The 11,772-nt window shown below is 34.3% G+C and overlaps 1 pseudogene; it reads right to left on the bottom strand.

Annotated features, from left to right (window-relative positions):
• Positions 1–937: 937 nt before the first annotated feature.
• LOC107829644 (ABC transporter A family member 7-like) lies at positions 938–9,194 on the bottom strand (annotated as a pseudogene).
• Between the last annotated feature and the right edge of the window lie 2,578 nt (positions 9,195–11,772).

The following is an 11,772-nucleotide window of genomic DNA, read 5'->3' as shown; positions in this document are numbered from 1 at the left end:
CTAAGCAATCAATCGTTGCTACTTCATCTAATCATGCTGAGATAATTGCTATTCATGAAGCAAGTCGAGAATGTGTGTGGTTGAGGTCTATAATACATCTTATTCGAGACAAATGTGGTTTGAAGTGTGACAAGCCACCCACGATTTTGTATGAAGACAATGCAGCATGCATAGCCCAATTGAAGGGAGGACTCATAAAAGGAGATAGGACAAAGCACATTTCACCAAAGTTATTTTTCACACATGACCTTCAAAAGAATGGTGATATCAATGTGCAACAGATTCGTTCAAGTGATAATATGACTGATTTGTTCACCAAATCTCTACCGACGTCAACCTTCAAGAAGCTGGTGTACAAGATTGGGATGCAAAGGCTCAAGGATGTGAATTGATGCTCTCATCAGGGGGAGTTAATACGTGTTGCACTCTTTTTCCATTACAAGGTTTTGTCCCACTGAGTTTTCCTTGCAAGGTTTTTAACGAGGCAATCAAAAGGCGTATTATTAAACATATGTACTCTTTTTCTTTTACTAGAATTTTTTCCCACTGGGTTTTATTTTAGTAAAGATTTTAACGAGGCACATTGTTTATTGAATAGACATTCAAGAGGGAATGTTACGAATAAAATTATACTTTGAGTGAATGTATATCTTTTAAAGAGTTTGTTACTTTGTGGCTAAGTCATTTTTCTCCTATAAATAGAGGGTCTTACCCCATTGTAATTCATCCCAAAATCAATAAGAATTATGTGTCTTCTCTCAGCAATATTGTTCATTCTTCTTTTATTGTTTCATTTCACAATCTTCTTTTTCCCTTCTTTTTAGTTCTATCACGAGTTTCACTCAGTTCTCCTCTTATGCCAAAAATCCTTAATATCTCAAATCTGTTTCTTTCTTTATTTCCGATAAGTAGTTCTGTTAAACGACACAAGTATCTTGTGTTACTTCAACCATTCAAATTAGAACTACGAATTAATAAGTGTGCCTTTACATAAAAAACTATAACCCATGTATTGACTTTTTTTTTTCTCAAAAAAAAAATAAAAAAAATTGTCAATACACATGGGTGATAGGTCTAACACCAAGACTTTTTGGCTCATTCTTTCAAATCACACCATTGTTTGTACTCAAACTTATGTTAAAAGATCCATAAGTGTCAAGAGAGAACATTGAAAGCATGAGTAGCGCGAGCAACCTTGATAAACACGTCCTCTAAAGTTGTATCAGCCAAACCCCAAGCATAAACCGTGAATTTACTCTTTGCTTTCTCAACTGCTTGAAATACATCTGCAATTCTAACCTCTTGCTTTGGCAACTCAAACTTCTGTGTCCCAGATATATGGTATATCTTGTTGGCATTTGGGGATAGGCGTCGCACCATGTGCTCCACTTCTTCCTCATTAATCGATGGTGTTGTCATTGTAAACACATAAAACCCTCCATATCTTGCCTTCAACTGTCACCCAACAGGGGATGATATGGTCAGAACAGTTTGAGAATAAAAAAGAAGCAAATAGGGAGGTCAAAAGAGCAATATACTGACTCAGCCTGGTAATCATTACTTTCCAAAGCCTACCAAGTCTTCATTTCTCTTCATTCTTACTTATGTGCGCACATTATTATTATTAGTATCAGAAGAATATCTGACTCCAGTAGCTCACCACAGCATCAACAATAGAAATATACATAATTAACAAAAAATTCTTAAAAGCTTGGAATTACCTCTTTGGGATTTCCTAGGCACTGCAAGCTGCCATCAACGAATATTCCTAGTCGATCACATAGATGCTCTGCTTCTTCCATGGAATGGGCTGAAATGGTTAACCTTATGAGTAGTCATACTAATAATCTCATTAACCAGTGGTAAAAAAGGAACAAGGAAAGAATTCAGGTGTGCAAAGCCCAACATATGCTGGGCTGGGATGTGAAAGTCACATATGATTAAAGTGGAATAACAAAAAACTAGTGTACAATGAATAATATCCCGTTGTCAGTGTTTTGAAGATTACTTTATATTGTTGTATAAAGAACAAGCAAAATTGGAGAAACACTAAATACAATTGGTTAGAACTACCCTAAGTGCACAATGTTTTTTCATTTCAAAGGTGGGAAACAAAGAAACAAGAGAAGTAATGTTAAATTACTTGTGAGAATAATTGCTCTATCTTGCTTTGCACGTTTGACAACATTCCACAAGTTATGTCGCGAAGCTGGGTCCAGTCCGGTGCTGGGCTCATCCATGTAGACTACCTGGAAATTTTCATAAACCACAAGAATATCAATACACATAACTCCGAATGTCTTCCCATGAGGATGAATGGTAGAATTAACATACCTTGGGATCTCCAATCAGTGAAATAGCAACACTTAGCCTCCTCTTCATTCCTCCACTGTATTTACCAGCTTGCTTGTCAGCAACGCCCCCATGAAACAAGTTGACACTCTTAAGAGATTCTTCAACCGCCTGTACGCAGAAAAGTATAAGTAACCAAAATAAAATATATATCTGCTTTGGATGAGGAGTCAAGTCTATCAAGATTTTGTCTTTCAAGTTACCTCGACAATTCGTTTCCCATATTCCTATAACACCAAAACATGAAGATTACAGGAACTTTAAGGATTTGTTGTGTCAAGTCTGCTCCTTTAAGATTTTTAAGCCTTCCATAGAAAAGTAGGTGCTCCCTTCCTGTTAATTTTTCCCAAAGCAAGCTGATATAAATTCCGAAACGAAAAAGACAATTAGTATTAGGACACTGATATTTGCAGGAAGGGGGAGGGATCAAACGTCAACTTGACTTGAGAGAAAATCAATTTTTACTCATGCTGCAGACATACACCCATGTTGGTGTATATCATATCCATGTCTGTTCGTATATCCATACCCTGAGCATATGCAGTACCGGAGCTTGGTTTTATGAGCCCAATCATCTTTTAGTAAAAAATTCTCACTCAAGGGTGTAGAGTTTTCATTTTAGCAATCTAAATAAATAAAAAACGAATCAGTTTAGTATACAACACATCTGACAACAAAACAAAGGGCACTCAGAATGTGATTTTAAAGTTATTCACATCCACATTACTGACCATATTAATAAAAGTAGTTTTGCCAGCACCATTGGGACCAAGCATACCAAAACATTCCCCTTGCGGCAAAGCAAGTGACAATCCTCTCACTGCAAATTTCTCAGGGTTTCCATCTTTCCCTGGATAAACCTTTTTCAAATTGTCACAAATGATGGCATGAGTTGTGCTCGATTCAAGTAACTGTTCAACTCTCTCTCTCTGTTAAAAGGAGGTTCCATACAGTTAGTTTTGTAGATAGGAACAAACATATCCCAGGAAAAAGCGTTAAATGTTTAATTACCTCCTGAGCAACATCAGGTTTCTCCATTTGTACGAAAACTTTAGACCTCTGCGTTAGTAAACTATGTTTCCTGAAGGAATGTGAAGGGTTCTTTCGGGAATTCCACAAGAAAAATAGGGGATCTTTCCCTGATGATGCAATCTGATCAACGTAATAAGAAAGAAAGAGAAACCACAACCACTGCACTAACATAATTAGTAGGACCTCCTTCATCCCATTTTTTCCATCACTCAGATCATTCCATCTCATACCATCTGTTCCCATGTAATTACCATTGAAAGCATATTGGGAAAACTCATATAATCCACGAAAAAGAGAAAATCCAGGATATAGCTCCATAACTATAATCCAGCCTCCTAGAAGTTCATGACAGCATTTACCAGAAGATTAGTACACAAAAGTGAAAAGCAAAGGCAAAATCCTCTGACCAATCTTTTGGCCTGTCCTATCCATCCTTTCTCAGACTGTATTATCCTTCCCTTAAACAATATTTAGTATTTTCTGAGAGCTCTAGGTAAGCAGATAAAACAGACAACTACACTATTAAATTTCACTGTAGAAATTGAATGATGCAATCCCCTCAAAAGGTCCCTAATGAAAGGTCAGTACAAATATATTGCTTCAATATAACAGAGTTATCATCGATTTGGAGGGTGACTAGATGGTGCAACTATAAAAATCATGATTTATAATTCCCGCTAGACGATCAAAGAGTTGGCAAGACAGCCTTAATATTTCTGAACTTACTGGGAAATGATTCGTCCTGGAGAAAGAACTGGTAAAGGAATGCTGCCAAGAGTCCATTTGCAAACACCATTATATAGCCGATGACTGTTACAACGTCAAGTAAGCAGAATTAGTTATATCATGTTAGTTGCTGAAAGTTAATAGGAAAAATTGGTTCATCCTTCTCATAAACGTTCTGTTTCATATGCAATCCTTGCAATATTAACAGCAAATTCTATTGCAGAAATCAAACCTGTGGCTGTCTTAACATTCGAGAAAAACGCAGCAACTAGGAAAGTAAGGGACACTTGCAAGTTTATGTAAATGAAGTAAAACACGAACTGGATGCTGTAATCATTAAGCAAAAAGAACTTCAAGCCTGCAAAAGGGATAAAGGGGAAAAAAGGAAATTGTTGTCAGGCAACTCTAGTTAATAGAAAGGACTCAACAGAGTAGCAGTAGAATTACCTACTAATGAGCCGAAAACCACAAAACATAACATGTATATAGAAGATACGACCAAAAAATAAGAATAAGAAATCATCCAATAGGGACCATCCGCAAGTCCATGCATTTTCATCATGATTCTTAGTTTCTGCTGCTTCTCATAAACTAGAGCTATCAAAACAACCTGCGAACAATTAATCATGCGATAAATATGACAAGCATAAAGAATTAAATAGAACCATATGATAATATATAAAGGCTAATAAGTATATGCAATTACTGTATTACAAATTAATAAGATAAACTTAACCAAGCATGATAGTGTTTTAAAGAAAATAAACAGCGAGGAGTTTCAGAGATATGATCCTCGAAAACTGCACTATATTCTGAAAAAAAACTCATGATTGAAAATGTACTGAGTTAAAGAAGCCTGACACTAGAAAAGAAGTTAAAGCCCCTGCACGTTCACTATAATGAATTCTTATTTCTTGGAGTAGCTAAGATAACAGTTTAAGAGGTTTAATAGACCTCACCATCCATTTCATTTTATGTGTCTTACTTTGATTAAGAACGGAATTTAAGAATGTAAAGAAGACTTTTGAATATTGTGATCTTAAATTAAAGGTGCGTATAACAATACCAAAAATACCCTTTCAATCTAGTGGTTTAAACATGACATGCCAATGATGTCATTCCTACCAAGGAGCGTCATTAAGGGTAAATGGGAATGTTGGAGTTAAGAACTTAGAAAAATAGAAAGCGGCAATATTTTTTTTAAACAGACTTATAAGGAAAAGTCATACACATAAATTGAAATGGAGGGAGCAATATTTTCTTAGCTCTTCCATCAAATAAATCAGATTTTCATTCTCGTACAACAATGTTCAGCCAAAAAGGAAAAAAAAAAGACTTAAAAGTCATATAGTGTGACTGAATAAGGAGTTAACTTTTGCTCCTCATGAATCCAACACATAAAAAGACGTAAATACTAAACAAGGATATTGATGAATGCCAAGAAAGTCGTCTAGGAAATGGATAGCTGAAAAGTTGGCATCAACTGATAGCATTTATAGAAATCAGATTTGACTGACATGATTGAAATGGTCAATTGAACAAGTCCCATCACAATATAACAGAACATATCACGCTAGAACAGAACATATTTACTTACAGGAAAAAGTTGTGAAACCACCCATGAAAAGAATAGTGGTCCCAGGATAGAAGCAAAGTCCAGGCTGAGTTTTGTTTCTGCTTTGGGCATTTCTTTGACAAACTCAAACAGCATTCTTGCAGAAGGTCCAAGCAAAACCTGAAGGTAGGCATTTGATACCTGTACATAACATTTAGCAAAATTTAACACATCAGTTACTTAAATAGGTTTAGTACAACTATAACCAGTCTTTCATAAATATCAACACAGATTATAGATGGAGATATTCATTGCACTCAGTCAAGATTAAAATAAGTTTAACAACAGCTATGCCTCAGTCCCAAACAAGTTGGGAAGAAGAAGTGCAATGTGAAGAAAATCAGATGACCTTTGTATTGCTAGTGGGATAAGAAACAGACAACTTGATATTTCTTAGTAATGATCAATGTTGATACAGTATGGTTCTTGAAAATTAACTGGACTATTTCACAATATGATGAGCTCATAATAACATTTGTAAATGCAAATGAAGTTACTTCATCCTGTTCCACTGCAAAGCATAAAGATGATCAGGCATAGAGTATAAGATCAACAAGATTTTTCTTTTCAACTTTAAGAGCATATACAAAAGAGGATTTGTGTGCGTGTGCGTGTGCGTGTAGATATGTAAATGCATTTAATTATTTAAATCCATCTCCAGATATATATATATATATATATATATATATATATATATATATATATATATATATAAAAATGTATTTGAGAGATTAAGGGCACCATAAAGCAGGGGAAAAGGGGAACAACAATATTGAAGCTAAAAAGCACTGAGTTCTCTAAATATTCATCCGTTGCCTAGTCATGCCCTACTCAAGTAAATGGAACTAATTTTCTTAATTCTATTTAGGATTCCCTTTACATTTCTATAACCAAGACAACACAAAATTTACAAGGATCGAGGATAATTTGCATACAGAAGAACATGGCAGTAGAAATTGGAAGGTTTACCAAATTCACTGAAAGAGGAATCCTTGACAACGCCATTGGTAGATTGCCTTTGTCTTTCTTATAGGTAGAGTTATACCAAATACTCACATTGAAACCATTTCTATTTGAATTACGGAAATCATATGCTGAAAAAGAAAAAGAAAAAAAGGATCATACATAGTAAGATGATACTGAAATAGCATGGCTATGCTAAAGGATATTTATGCAAAGAGCACCAGAAAAACCTGCTATTATCTCGTTTATCTTTCCCTCTTGATTCCCCTTCCTGTAACCTTTATAAAGCTCATCATTGATCTCATAAAAACTGTTATGCCACAAGTGTAGACCATTTAAGCAGCTTATCTCTGTAGCAGAAAATTAACAAAGCTATAAACTATACATAAACCCAATATGGAAAGACATAAACTTGTTTGTGTGGAAGGGTCCAATTTTCTTTGACAATACTCCACCACTCGTATATACAGCAGCTTTCCTAGACAGGGTGTCGGGCGATGTTCTTACCTTCCCATTGATTACAAACATGTCAATGTAAAAACTAAGAATTCAATTGGGTGGTTGAAAAGTACATATGGGGCTGAACTACAACATGTAAAGCTAAAAAGATCTTTCGTAATAGAAACTTATCCCACTTGGATCACACCATAACCATGAAATGTAGACTCAACTTCTATGGCAAAAGCTTAAACTAATCCTACGTCACTTACGCACCAATAGAAGCCTACTTTTTCAGCCTAAGCCTTGTGCCTTTTCCTGAATTTACACATGCAATATCACATCAAAAAGTTTAAGGTTAGTCAGAAAGCAGTAATGATCATAAATCTACTACCTTGCTGAACAGCTACAGAACCAAATTCTAATGGCAGAAAAAATGTGGAGTTCGGAGAACACTGCGATCAGACGTAGTAGACTGGAAGGTTGGAGAAGAAAGCTGCCTCAAGAAAATTCACATACTCGGTGTGTGACTCGGAACCCTGAAAATTAGAAAGGTGATTCATCATCAAACAAAGAGTAAATTTCAACCTATGTACGGTGAATCTCAAGGGAAAAAGAAAAATAGAATAAGCTAAATGGAGAGAGACTCACCAAGATATTATAGGCTAAGCTATAGAAAATGTCAGAGGAATTTAGAGTTGCTCCACTGCTGAACAAATTTCTACCCATACCTATCAAGTTCCATATTAATTGAACATACATTAGAAACGGCATCAGAGAAAATACTCCGCTCACATCAGGTATAGTAGACTAGGATCAAAACAGTTCATACTTTCTCCAAAAGTCTGATTACTTCCAGTGAGAAGTATAGTAGCTGGACAAGAACCCGACATTTTGCACGAATCATCGGGCAAGTCCTCATATGAAATAAAATCAGTTTGAACAGCACGATACTTTGATGCTGGTATCTGTAACAAGGGAGGCCATTCCGAGGGGCTAGGAATCGGACAGTTGCTGGCTTGGCCCAAATCTGAATATTCGATACCACATGCTTCTTCACATTTTCCATCACCATTTTTGTCTACACATTTGCAGCCACATCTGTTTGATGGTGTATCCAAATTTTTGTTGACCAAATTTTGAATGAGAACTAGCAGTAAACAAAGTATTATAGGGACAGTGATGAGGCGAATATTAGACTTGACATCTCGTTTCTGCAATAAAATGAGAAGGGAATAGTAAACATACCATTTCAGACTAGAATCATGAAATGATATAAAAACTATTCGATATATAAATAGTACATTTTTACCTGAGAAAGTCTACTTAACAAAAAAAAAATGATCTAATTTTTCCATTAGATACAAATAGAACCACTTAACTAAAAAAATTATTGTTCTGACAAAACCGAAGAAGACCCAACCATTAAACGTCAATCATAAATAGCTAGATATATACAAGGGACTATAGTGTACCTAATATAAGTACAAGGTTAGTGATTTGTTAGCTAATTAGCTAGATATATAAATAGAAGCAGTTCTCTTTGTACGAGCTAAGCTCATTTTCAGTTCTTCTTTTTGCATGTGAGCTTCCTTTTATGTTTTAGCTCAACACCAACAACAGGCCAAAGAGGTAACTAAATCTTGAACTTGAATTCCAAAAAGCAGATAAACTCAATTTAACCAAATATTGAGATGGTGTAAAAAAACACAGAGAAACAAACCTGAAAAATCAAATTCTTTCTCAGCAAAGCATTGGCTTGAGTCCAGAAGCTTGCAGGACCATGCACCAAATCCGCCATGGTCTGAAACTTGTTGCAACTTATTTCTACGAGAGTTCAATTCTTCTTTACAACCAAAAATAAGGGACGTTCTATTTTTTAATTGTTTGAAATAATTAGTTACAATGAGTTCATTGGGCAATGTTCATTTTGAGAATTCAGAATTGAAGAGACACTTCACTGACTTCATCGGATCTCCTTTATGTAATAGCAGTTGAGTGCCCTCCTTTTTTGGGGGACAAAAACTCCCCTTTCATTTCCATTTTTTCTGGTTAAAAGGGGATACCTTAATGACTATACCCTTTACATTACGCAGTTTATTTGTTCTTTTCGTATTATTCAAATGATCGATTATAAATTAATCAAAAAATAGATAAATTGCCACCTAAATTTTGTTTTTTTACGACCTTTACTCTTATTCTTGTCTAAAGTAATAGCATGTCCAACGAAGCTTCTAAAATAACTTATTTGGGAATATTTTTCTGAAAAGTATTTTTGATAAGAATTAGTTTGTGTATTGCTCATTAATTTGAAAAATATTTATTATGAGCAGCAATTAGTGTTTCGCCAAGTTTTTTAAAAAGTATTTTTAAGTGTATTTTTCTCAAAAATACTTTTGGGGAGAAGCTATATTTTTCTGCTTTTCCAAATTGTTTCTACTTCTATTCAAAAATACTTTTTTTCCTTTTAAAAATTTGACCAAACACTTTAACTTTAAAAAAAATTAATTAAAAAAAAAATTATTTTGGCCTTGGGGAAGCTGGGCCATACAGGCTATAACTTTTACTCGCACAAGCAACAATCTTAACTAGCTAACTACATACAGACTTTGCATATTAGTTATAATACTAGCTAAGATCTGACATTGTAAGTTACGTCTTTAATAGATGTCGAGTACCACTACACTCATTACTCACTTGGGATAATAAGTTATGTACTCATTAGAATAATTAAGATAGTCTTTATAAAAAATTCAGTTATATAAAATTCAAGCTAGAAAGCCTGAGATGCATATATTCACCAACGACTATATTGTCTGATCATCAATTTAAAATTTTGAATAGTTAGAAAAGGAATACGTTTATTGGTTTAATAAAAAAGGCAAACTTAAACCGCTGATGATAGCTTCTTAACTGAGCAGCACTACTAATTAACAGGTTTCGTTTAGCATTAATTATCCAATCTAAATAAATATTCACTTATCAAAGCTTACGCTCAAGTCCGTAGTGGTTAAGTTACGTTCAAGTAAACTTACGATGAGATTCACCTAGAAACATGCAACCAATTATGAGAGGCCATTAGACTAGCAGCAGCTTCTGTTCACTTAAAATCGAACGAAGATCCAAACAAATTAATATTGCAGTTTATAAATAGATTGCTTGAAACTCGATCTTTAGCTACGTGCACAAAATAAAAAATTTATATGACCAACTTTCTTTTGTTGCAAATTAGAGCAAATCAAAAATAGAAAAAAACTCTTTTCTAAGGGTTAACTTTTTTATAAAGTGATGTATATGATTTACATAATATTCTTTTAATAATTGGGAAAGCGATATCATCGTCCATCGCTATAGCACTTTTAATCGTTTGGCTGTAACATAACCAATAAATAAATATTATTAGGTAAAGCCAGTCTTAGTAGGTAATGGGCCAATCAATAATTAGACAATGATACCTAAATCGTGCTTTCGTAAAGTTTGCTTGTAACTCACTTAACAGAAAATTCTCAAATCTCAATGAATCTCCGTACCAAATAGCAACGGAGAAACATCAACAATCCAGTATAATTTCATTAGTGGGGTCTGGGTAGGATAGTGTGTACGTTGACCCTACAGGGTAGAGAGCCTGTTTCCGATAGACCCTCGGTTCCCTCCCTCCAAGAACTCCCCACCTTGCTCTTGGGGTGACTCGAACTCATAACCTCTTGGTTGGAAGTGGAAGGTGCTTATCACTAGAGCAATTCACTCTTGTCAAAACCTATGGAGAAAGCTGTAGAATTTTCCTGCATCGTCGTGGCCAAATCTTTCTGAGTTTTTATATTGGATTTTTTACCTAGCTATACTATAGTAGAAACCTATTTACCATATTTATTTAGATTCCTTATTAATTACTTTATATATCTATATTTACAAGTTATATCCAAAACCATAAATAAAAAAAAATCAAGATCCCTTAATTTTAGCATGTCAGTTATACGACATACATCCCCATTTCCAATAATCCTCCCCTACATTTAAGATTTTGTTTCCTTTTTCTCTCTTTTTTAAGAATCACCCAAAATCTCTCTTTTATTTTTATACCCCCTCCCCCCAAATTTCGGATTCTTTTTCTTTTTCAATGATTTTCAAACTAAATTTCTCTCTTTCTTACTAATCACCGAAAATCTCTATTTCTTATTGATACAATGCAGACAAAATTCGGAATATTGTTCTACAATCAAGTTGTAAGTAAGTTTTGAATCTTGGTTTCCTTCTTTCTAAAATCTTTATTGTATGTGACTTGTATATGATACATCAATACCCAAAATAATACTCGATACAATACTAATACAATTATAATACGATTATATTAGATTTTTAGTGTAGAATTCTGATTGAAACTTGAAGAAGATGAAGATCATATTTGTATCACAATTTTTCAGAAATGTATCGCGATTGTATTATAATTGTATATTTAATGTGTCGCGATTGTATTATAATTATATATGTATCTCAGTTGTTGCAGGAATTGTATTACAAATGTATGATAATTGTATATTCATTGTATATTATTACGAGCAGTTGTGAGTTCATGACGAATTTCACAGTTTGTATCACAAATATATGATAATTGTATATCAATTTATTAGTATTGTATCAGGTATTAT

This window comes from Nicotiana tabacum, chromosome 4 (assembly GCF_000715075.1).
Source record: "Nicotiana tabacum cultivar K326 chromosome 4, ASM71507v2, whole genome shotgun sequence".
NCBI classification, from domain to species: Eukaryota; Viridiplantae; Streptophyta; class Magnoliopsida; order Solanales; family Solanaceae; genus Nicotiana; species Nicotiana tabacum.
The sequence above is the reverse complement of the archived record's forward strand: the minus strand, read 5'-3'. Positions and strand labels throughout refer to the sequence as shown.